We start from the raw sequence: 9,958 nt of genomic DNA on the forward strand, positions 1-9,958 counted from the left end.
TGCTAGGTCTGTATCCCAAAGAGATCATAAAAAAGGGAAAAGGACCCACATGTACAAAAATATCTACAGCAGCTCTTTTTGTGGTGGCCAAGAATTGTAAATTGAGGGGATGCCCATCAATTGGGGAATGGCTGAACAAGTTGTGGTATATGATTGTGATGGAATACTATTTTTACCATAAGAAATGATGAGCAGACAGACTTCAGAAAAACCTGGAAAGACTTGAATGAACTGATGCTGAATGAAATGAGCAGAACCAGGAGACCCATGTACATAGTAACAGCCACGTTGTGTGATAACTAGCTTTGATAGACTTAGCTCTTCTCAGCAATGCAAGGATCTAAGACAATTCAGAAAGACATGGTGGAAAATGCTCTCCACATGCAAAGAAAGAGCCAAGGAGTCTAAATGCAGATCGAAGCAGACTATTTTCACTCTTTTTTTCTTTCTTTCTCGTGGTTTTCCCCATTGTTCTGATTCTTCTTTCACAACATGACTAATGTAGAAATATGTTTAACATGATTGTGCACATATAACCTATATCAGATTGCTTGCCGTCTTGGGGAGAGGGGAGGGGAAGGAGGGAGAAAAAATGTGGAACTCAAAATCTTATAAAAGTGAAAGTTGAAAACTATCTTTATGTGTAATTGGGAAAAAAATGCTATTAAGTGGAAGAAAAAAAGAGGTAGACTGCCACCTAAGATGGGAGCTAAGGAGGGCAGGGCTGAGAGTCAGATGTGCTGTGTTTGAATCCTTCTCTGCCCTTTGTTATCTGGGTGGCCTTGAATAAGTCACTTTCTCTCTGTGGGCCTTCATTCTCTCAAAGGGAAAACCAGAGAGTTGATTCATGCCTGGACAGAGTTCTTAACCTTTTTCTCATGTTCCTTTTGGTGGCCTGGGGAAGCCAAGACTCCTTAGAGTGGAGTTTATATGCATGAGATAAAATGTACAGGATCACCAAGGAAACTGGTTGTATTGAAAGACGATGATCAAATGTCTGTAAAAGCCCACCAAGTTCACAGACCCCAAGTAAGAGCCCCTGGAGGCCCCGACCAGCTCCCAAATCTTGTCACCCCAAGTCAGATTCAAGAGAAGCTGTGCTTGGCATTGGCCTAGGCCTTGGGGTGGATGGAACTGCTTTCTAACTTTGCATAATTGCCTAAAGAACTCTGTCAGGAAAATTACTGTCAGATGTTCTAAAGTACTTAAAGAGATTTCAGCAAGGACAGCAACTTTGAATGGGAGTCTTCAGATGGAATCTCGGGCATTTCTGGGCTATCATTTGGCAGGGGTTTTAATGACAAGTTTTGTATGCAGTACATAGAGATGCTCTGTTCTGGTCCCAGAGGGAGGCCGGCTGCCCCTCCCTTCCAGAGGGGGGATCCAGGGGTATCTCCAAGCCGCTCTCCTGGTGTGTTCTCTCCCACTGTTAATACAGTGATTAGAACTCCAGTTCCATTTAACCAATTACCACTAATTAGCTTCTTGCAAAGGGCTATTTGCTGCAAAGCTCCACTGAGAACAGAAGTTACTGCCTTCCCTCCCAGCACCCAGGGATGCACTCTCTCCTACAGTACTTCCATCCCAGGAGAGGGTGGCTCAGCCTGAACACAGTGCTGCACAGCATCGGTCACTCCGAGTTCACTTCAAGATGTGGCATGGAGGATAGGGCTGGCTGAGCCTGCATCTCTGCCTCTGCTGTCCTGGGCTGGGCAGCTCCCTCCTTCCTGTCTCCCTTCAGTCGGTCCTGGCACAGACGCTGCTCCTGAACTTTCAGTGGCCTGATCTCCTCACTAAGGTTGAAGCCTCGTATCCAGCCTCCTTCACCTAGAAGCCAGACAGAAGAAATGTGGACGGGCCAAGAACTGAGGCCCATGTTTGTGGGCCTCATGCCAGCCTTGGACGGGGGGGGGGGGGGGGGGGGGCTGTGGCCTCTGCCTCCATGGCCCTGCCTCCCTTTAGAACACAGCCACGCAGGAAAGGGGCAGTTAGAGACTAGGGAGCCTGCTGAGATCTTTCTAGCTATGTGCCAATGAAGCGCGCCTTCTCATTGTAGGGCTACCATCTACAGCCCATCTTTACTGCCTCAAATCAGGAATTACCTGTCCTCCCACCTGTCGGAAGCAGGCGCCCCCACCTCTTCCATGTGTGGGATTGCAAGAGCCCCTCCCACCCCCCATTGCAAGTAATTATTTTTAATAATATTTATGGGGCACTTTAAAGTTTGTAAAACTCTATATCTATCTATCTATCTATCTATCTATCTATCTATCTATCTATCTGTCTATCTAATTTCATTTGATCCTCACAACCCTATGAGGTAGTTGCTATCATTACCCATCATTTTACAGATGAGGAAGTTGAGGCTAAGTGACTTGCCCAGGGTCACATAGCTAAGAAATGGCTGAGGTTGGATTTGAACTCGGGTCTTCCTGACTCCAGGCCCAGCACTCTATCCCCTGTGCCTCTATCCTAGCTGCTCCATAAATAATTTTAAGTGTTTTTTAACATGTATATCCATTTTCTAGCCTACTTTCCCATAAGGTTTGGAATCTACTATGGAGCTAAAGAACGGGTTGGGCATGTAAGGCAGCAGCTTCTTGAATCATTTTACCTTTCTAGAGTACCCCTCCATTCATTGCCTTTCTCATGCCATCCCCCTAGGAGGCTTCTTGCCAATAGAACCCTTTCTCCACCGACCTCCAGGCCAAACTTGATCCCTCCCCTTCTGCCAGACTGTCCTCATCCATTGGGTCAGAGACTCCGGAGCCAGGGTTCTCTCGGTCACAGCAAGGATGCTGGTGGGCTCTCCCTCCCCACATAATCTGGGGCACACAGATCTGGCTACACAGAGCTTCTCTTCAGTAGAACTGACTGGTGCTCCTTGAGGGCCGGGGACTGCTTTGTCCATGTCTTGTACCCTCAATGCTTGGCACAATGCCTAGCATACAGCAGACCTTCCTTGGCACCTTGACACTCAAGCAGGTTCACAAAAAATGTTTTTGGTACAAGGAAAACTGCTAAAACCTGTTTGTAATTTTCTCTGGATAATTCTTTGATTGCATATGGTAATGTGTGTGTGTGTGTGTGTGTGTGTGTGTGTGTGTGTGTGTGTGTGTGTGTGCTGTATCTAGTGATACCTGTGTGGATAAGTTCTTAATATTTGATAACAGAGATTCAGATTTGTAAGGGGATCTGGAGTCCCACAGAGCCTGCAGAATCACCTTGCTGAGTCACCTCCTCATTACATAAGGAAGGCCAGCACTCATGGCCAAAGTCAACTCAAGGGTGAGAATTGGAATCAGAACTTTGTCGTTGGACAGGACCTTTGAGATCCCTTTGCCTCATCTGTGACAGAAAGAGGAAGAGAGACAGACCTAGGAAAAAGGAAAGAGATAGAGACAGAGAAGAGGGGGGAAGAAGAAGAAGAAGAAGAAGAAGAAGAAGAAGAAGAAGAAGAAGAAGAAGAAGAAGAAGAAGAAGAGAAGAAGAAGAAGAAGAAGAAGAAGAAGGATTCAGAGAGAGGAAGAGAGATAGATATAGAGAAAGGGAAAGAGATGGAGACAGATAGAAGAGAGCCAAAAAAGGAGGAGGAGAAAGAGAAGGAGACTGAGTAAAAGGCAGAGAGAGAGGAAAAGAGACATAGAGACAGAGAAAGAGGGAGGAAGAGGGAGACAGAGCAAGAGGGAGAGAGGGAGAATGAGGAAGATAAAGCACAGAAATCAATTTTCTTTATTAAAAACAGTGTTACTACTGCTTTTTGTTTCCCATTAGAGTCACATATTTCCTGATACCCCACGCTCCACTAAATTCTGTCCTTGTACTGAAGACAAAATGAGAGGAGCAGTAAACGGCAGCCAGTGCAACCTCCCTGCCCCCTCACCTCTCCCAGGTCCCCCGAGTCCTCAGCTCATTTCCTTTGAGCCACTTTCTAGCCCTGCTTTCACATACGTGATTTTCATCACTTTTCACGGTCTTCCTGCGGCTTGGCATCAGCTCCGACAAGTCTTCCCCAGTTTTCTGAATTCCTTTAGTCACCTTTTTCTATCACCCTTCTATCTGGTACAAAACCCCCAGCATTCCATTTGTATCTCAACAGCAAAGTGTGTTCTCTTCTCCCATTGATGGGCATCCACTTTGTGGTTAGCTTTTTGCTACCTAAAAGGTCCTGCTGTGGAGATTTGGGTCTACATGGAACTTTTCTGTCTCTGCCCATCTGTGGTTGTGCATGAATAGCTCGGTGACTTTTCTCACATAATTTTGAAATATTTTCCAGAATGGCTGGAACAATCCATTGCTTCATTAACAGTTTACTAAAGGTCTGGATTTCCCATAATCCTCCCAACATTGACTACATTTCTATCTTCTCACTCTGTCAGATTAATGGGTGTGAAGTAAAATCTTAGAATTATTTAATTTGCATTTTTTTTATTATTATTGGTGATTTGGAACATTCTTTTCTATGCAAATGCTGATACCTGGCAAACACTGACCACTTCTTCACAGGGTACTGCCTGTGGGTCTCATGTATTTGTGTTGCCTTTCCATGTGTCTTGGATATTGGATGTTTCCTAGTGATATCTGATGAAAAGACATTTCCTTTGTCAGTAATTTCTCTTCTAATTCTAGCTGCGTTGATATTAGTTATACTGAAGCTTTGTAACTTTATATAATGGCCACAATCTAGTTTGTCTTTCATAATGTCCTTTGTGTTTTGATTATGAATTCAGCTCCAATTTAATACATATGTGTTTTAAAAATACTATTTGTAAGGTACTGGACAAAAATGAAGCAATCTTTGCCCTTAATGAGTTTGCCTTCTAAAGATGAGTGGGAGGAAAACACCAGTTATGTGGGTAAATAAATGAAATTTTTATATATAAAGTGATAGAAATTGACTTCAAGAGGGAGGGAGATGATGCTATTAAGTGAGAAGAGGGGGAGCACAAAGACCTTATACAGGAGGAAGAACCTGAAATGTGCTTTTAAGGAAGTTAAGAATTCTGTAAGTTAGAAGGAAGGAGAGAGCATATTCTAGACCCAGTGACTAGCTATACAAAGACTGGAAAGCAGGAGAAGGAACTTTGTGTTCAAGGAAGGGGTCACAGGCCAGTTTGACTGGAATAGAGAGATTTGAAAGACACCTCCTCTCCCTTCCATTTCCTTTTTTTTTCAGATGATATGCCCTAATATATTTAGAGCACTTATCCGTTATTGACTTATGGAGGTAGGCGGTGGAAGGAGGATGGCCAGAGTGCAGGGGGCATGGTTTGGAATATCTATTGTATTCCACTGTTTTAGTGAAGTTGTTTCAGCCTCTTGGCCAGTTTCTTCACTGATCATGTGGGATTTGCTAAGCAAACTACAATTGATTGAAAATAGGGGTAATTTTGTCTCCTGACTGCAGATGCTTTTACCTTTAATTTCTATCTCTGTTTTATTGCTATTACTAACAGAACTAGAACCATGTGAAATAATACTGAGGGGAGGGAGCACCCTTTCTTTACTCTGGCACTGATTGAGAAAATTTCAAGTATTTCTCCACTGCAAATAATTCTAACTCTTCATTGTAGAGACCTACCTTTGAGCCTATTATAGAAGGATGACTTTTCTTTAGGATTTTTAAACAGAAAAGAGTACAGTATTTCATCTCTGGCTTCTCCTGTTGTTATAATCATGGAGTTGTTTTGTTGCTCATATGATTGATTATGCTGAGTGTTTTCCTAATATTGAATTGTCCTTTTATCCCTCCTTCTAAATCCAACTTTGTCATAGTGAATTATTTTAGATATATTTCCATAATCCCTTCGCTAAGGTTTTTTAAAAAATTGTTATTCAGGGGCAGCTAGGTGGCATAGTGGATAGCACACCAGCCCTAAAGTCAGGAAGACCTGAGTTCAAATCCAGCCTCAGACCAAAGGCTTGACACTTACTAGCTGTGTGTCCCTGGGCAAGTCACTTAACCCCAATTGCCTAAAAAAAAATTGCTATTCATCAGTGAACTTGGTCTATGGTTCTTTTGCTTTGTGCTTTCCTGGGGTAGTAGGATAATATTTGTATCATATAAAGATTTTGGTAGTATGCTTTCTTTCTGAATTTTTATTATACTTTTTATTCCATGGCTACTAATTGCCCCCTCCAAGCACTTGATAGAATTCACCTGTAAACAGAAACCTAGTTCTTTTTCTTACCAGGACACTCTTTGACCCACCTCCCTAGGACAAACTGATTAGAAGGAGATCCTTCCTGAGGTCCTTTACTGCTGCCCAGAGCCCGGATACAGAAGGGCCACATGTTCACCTTCTGAACTTTCATTTGCCAATTTATTTACACAAGTTCATCTTCATTATCAATGATGCTGCAATAAAAAGCTATTCACATGAAAGAAGACAAACAGAAGATGATCATAAGGGATTCTTGCTAAAAGGAAACAAGATTCTCCTTGGTTTTTCTTTCTCTAAAACTTGATATCCATCTAAATGTTTCCTTAATTCTATCTTTATCTTTGATTTATAAAAACAAAAAAAAGATAAGCTTTTAACCCAGATGGAGGAGAAATCAAAAAGAATAAAAAACATGGTAGTCGCTCATCTCACTAGCTCTGTGAAATTCTCTCTAATGTGAATTCAGGGGTTGGCAGGATTTCATGCCATTAAACTTGGTATTTTTACGTGCACAATTAAACCAGTTGGTAATAAAGGTCAATCAGTAACCCAGGTTTCCTAGTCAACATGAAATACTTCCCTGACCTAACCAAGGCTTTCCTTTCCTCCATGAAAGGTGAAAACAGACAAAAGAGAGAGGATCTCTGTTGCTCTGATGAAAGGCTGGCCAGCTTTTCTCTACAAACTCCTTACCCTGGCATTTAAAGACCTTGTGGGTTGGCTCTGGCCAGCCTTTCCGGAAGTACTGCATACAACTCAAACTAACCGGTATGCTTCCTAACTCTGGCATCTCATTCCTTCCTCTGTACCTCCACAGAGCATAGGCAGGGGGAAGAGAATTAGAAGGGGGGATGTGGGGTTCTTATTATGAATCTAGGAGATGATAATCAGAGAGATGATGATGGAACCCCATAAGACTGATGAGCTGACTGTGAGAAAAGGTGGAGAGAGTCAGCAGTGGGGAAAAGGAGGGTGACAGAGCAGAAGAGGCTGAGGCAAGGTGGGCAGGCAGTAGCACATTAAGAAGGAGCAGGTCACAGAAGCCAGGGAGGCTGAAGTACATGGGATAGGGGGCTGCCGAGGGGCAAGGTTGAGGAGGATCACAAAAAGCCCATAGGTTCCAGCAGTTAAGAGGAGTTTCAGTGAGTGCTGTAGTCAGAGGGCAGATTACAAGAGGCTGAGAAAAGAGTGGGTGATGGGCTGTGCAGTGAGCTAGAAAACACTTCCCTTTATGAGCCAAGGCTAATGTGGTTATTTAAAGCAGCAGCTGCCATACCCCACAGCAATCTCACGTAGGGTAACCAATGGCCGCCTGGTGTTAGAGATGGATTTAAAGAATCATGTAAGTCACGATGACAGTATCAGAGGAGTTAGTTCTTAAGGAACAGAAGGAAGGCCCCTTCTCCTTGATCTGGGCACACATAAGTAAGAGGCAGGAGGTGAAGAATGAAAGCATCCTCTAGTCAAGGGTCCCCTTGTCCAGCTCCGGGGAAGTTCTGTCTGTGCCCAGCTGGAAACCCAGCACCATCACATATTTCTATTGGCACTTTTCGTCCTTAGGAAGATGCAGCAGAAGGCTCCATGAAGATCGTCAGTGGTGCTGGGCCGCTGCTTCAGAGGCTGCATGGGTACGGTGTGAAGGTTTCCTGTTGGATTCCTGTTTTTGTGAAGAAAAAAAAAAGAAAAAAAGCCTTTTATTTGGCTTCTGAGATGCCACAGAATGAGCAATGGCCAGACCTCTCTTTCTTTCTCCTGATCAAAAGTTGTGAGGATGGCTGAGCAGCAGGCAACTGGTGGGTGGAGAGGCCACGCTCCCCCCACCACAACAGCCCCTGAGCATGCGGCCTCCAAGCAAGCTAGTGTCCAAGATGGCGCCACCTCCCCCTTGGGTCTTTCCTCCTTCGGTGCAGGGCTTTGGGAGAGCAGCCCCAGGAAATCAGAAGGCCAAGGAGTCAACCTGAGGAGTGACCTCTGACCCAGGATAAGCAGTAGATCAACCTGGAAGCTGAGATCCCTTGCCCTGCAAGCAAGCAGCTGGTCCATTGACTGTGTTGCCCCTGGAAGGGACCTTGGTAATGGAATAAATTTTGTAGCTAATATTTAAATTCGAGCCTACTCTCCCCTGGACCTGAGGTGTAGAAGCAAGCATGTGCCCCGGTTCAAGGGACATTTTACTTTGAATCTGACTATAACGTTTCAGTAATTACCGCCTTTGTAAAAGCAAAACTGATACCAATTTCTTGAGTTCTGGGCCTAGAATCAGGAAGATATGAGTTCACATCTGGCCTCAGAAAGGTACTAGCTGCGTAACTTTGGGCAAGTCAGTTTACCTCTGTTTGCCTCAGTTTTCTCATCTGTCAAATGGGGACCATAATAGCATCTACCTCCAAAGGCTGTTGTCAGGACCAAACTGTAAAGTACTTAGCACAGTGCTTGGCACATAGTAGGAGCTGTTCAAATATTAGCCATTATTATTTTTTTTTATTATCGTTAGTGATAGCAAGGGCATAGCAATAGATTGCATCATGTGTCAAGTTGTCTCCAACTTTCCATGACATCACTTTGGATTTTCTTGGCAGAAAAACCACTGAAGTGATTACCATTCTTTCTCCAGCTCAATTTTTAGATGAGGAACTGAGGCAAATGGTGAATTGACTTGCCCAGGGTCACACAGCTAGCAAGTGTCTCAGGCTGGATTTGAACTCAGAAAGATGCTGACTCCAGGTCTGGTGCTCTGTGCACTATGGCGCCCCCTACATTATAACCCGATTACATTATAGCGGGAGGGTAACAAACCACACTGGTGATGGATATTATGGAGGACACACTGGAGTGGGGACTCAGGTGGATAGCTCTGGAGGAATCCTACTGCCTCCTCAGCAGTACTCCTAGGACTCAGAGAGGGGAGATGGAGCCAGCTTCACTCTGGGGACCCACTGGTCACTGCATGCATGGGTTACAAGTCTAGAGGCTCCCTATGTATACATTATGTATGTGTGCATCTCTATATATGCCACCTAAATGTGCAATATACAGTATAAGGGACTCATTTGAGCCCAGCAACAGCCTGTGAGTTAGGTACCATTATCATCCCCATTTTACAGATGAGAAAACCAGGGCTCCAAGAGTTTAATTGACTTGCCCATGGACACACAGCTCAGAGGCTGGATTAGAACTCAGTCCTCTCTGCCATTACCATTGCTCTTTCCACTATCCCAGACAACATTAAGGTCTGCACTGCTTAGCCAGGAGCTCAGCATTGGACTCCCATTTACTGAATCCTGGCACAGGCAGCGAATAAGATGCATTGAGGAAGGAGGACTGCCAGAAACACTCAGCTTCCCTTCTCTAGTCCAAAATCATCTCAGTGAGTCTCTGCGTTATTCGCTGGTTTATTTCTGGGATTAAAAACTGTTTTAAAGATTTTACCTATTACCGTAGTGGGCTTTTGAAGGCACAGCTCGGATCTGTCTCTCTTAGTACTCAGGGATGGGACCTGCTGTCCGGGGTCAGCTCATCCCCCATGGGACAGCTGTCAATTTGAGGTTTGTCCTGTCACCTGTTACCTCTTATCTTTAACCTCTTCCTAGGATGAGGGAAATTCTTGTGACTTAGTAAAGAGGGGCTGCCACTGGGAAAGAAACGCATTCCCCCAAGGGTCTGTGGTCCTGGAATGGAAGCATTTGCCCCTCCACACCAGCCTATCTTCTGTGTGACTCTTGCCCTGGAAGTTTGCCCCAGTGGGTCTTGGCATCCCCAGGGCTGAACTCCCTGGCTGCAAGGGTCAACCTTTG

The 9,958-nt window shown here is 44.4% G+C and overlaps 1 long non-coding RNA gene across 1 annotated transcript; it reads left to right on the forward strand.

Moving 5' to 3' along the window:
* The first annotated feature begins 6,809 nt into the window (after positions 1-6,809).
* Positions 6,810-9,592, forward strand: LOC144456197 (uncharacterized). The gene is made up of 2 exons (XR_013485107.1): positions 6,810-6,932; positions 7,725-9,592. It is a non-coding gene; the product is annotated as an uncharacterized LOC144456197 (long non-coding RNA).
* Positions 9,593-9,958: the final 366 nt, after the last annotated feature.

The sequence above is a fragment of the Phascolarctos cinereus genome, unplaced genomic scaffold, assembly GCF_003287225.1.
Source record: "Phascolarctos cinereus isolate Bilbo 61053 unplaced genomic scaffold, phaCin_HiC Scaffold_1;HRSCAF=81, whole genome shotgun sequence".
Classification (NCBI taxonomy): Eukaryota; Metazoa; Chordata; class Mammalia; order Diprotodontia; family Phascolarctidae; genus Phascolarctos; species Phascolarctos cinereus.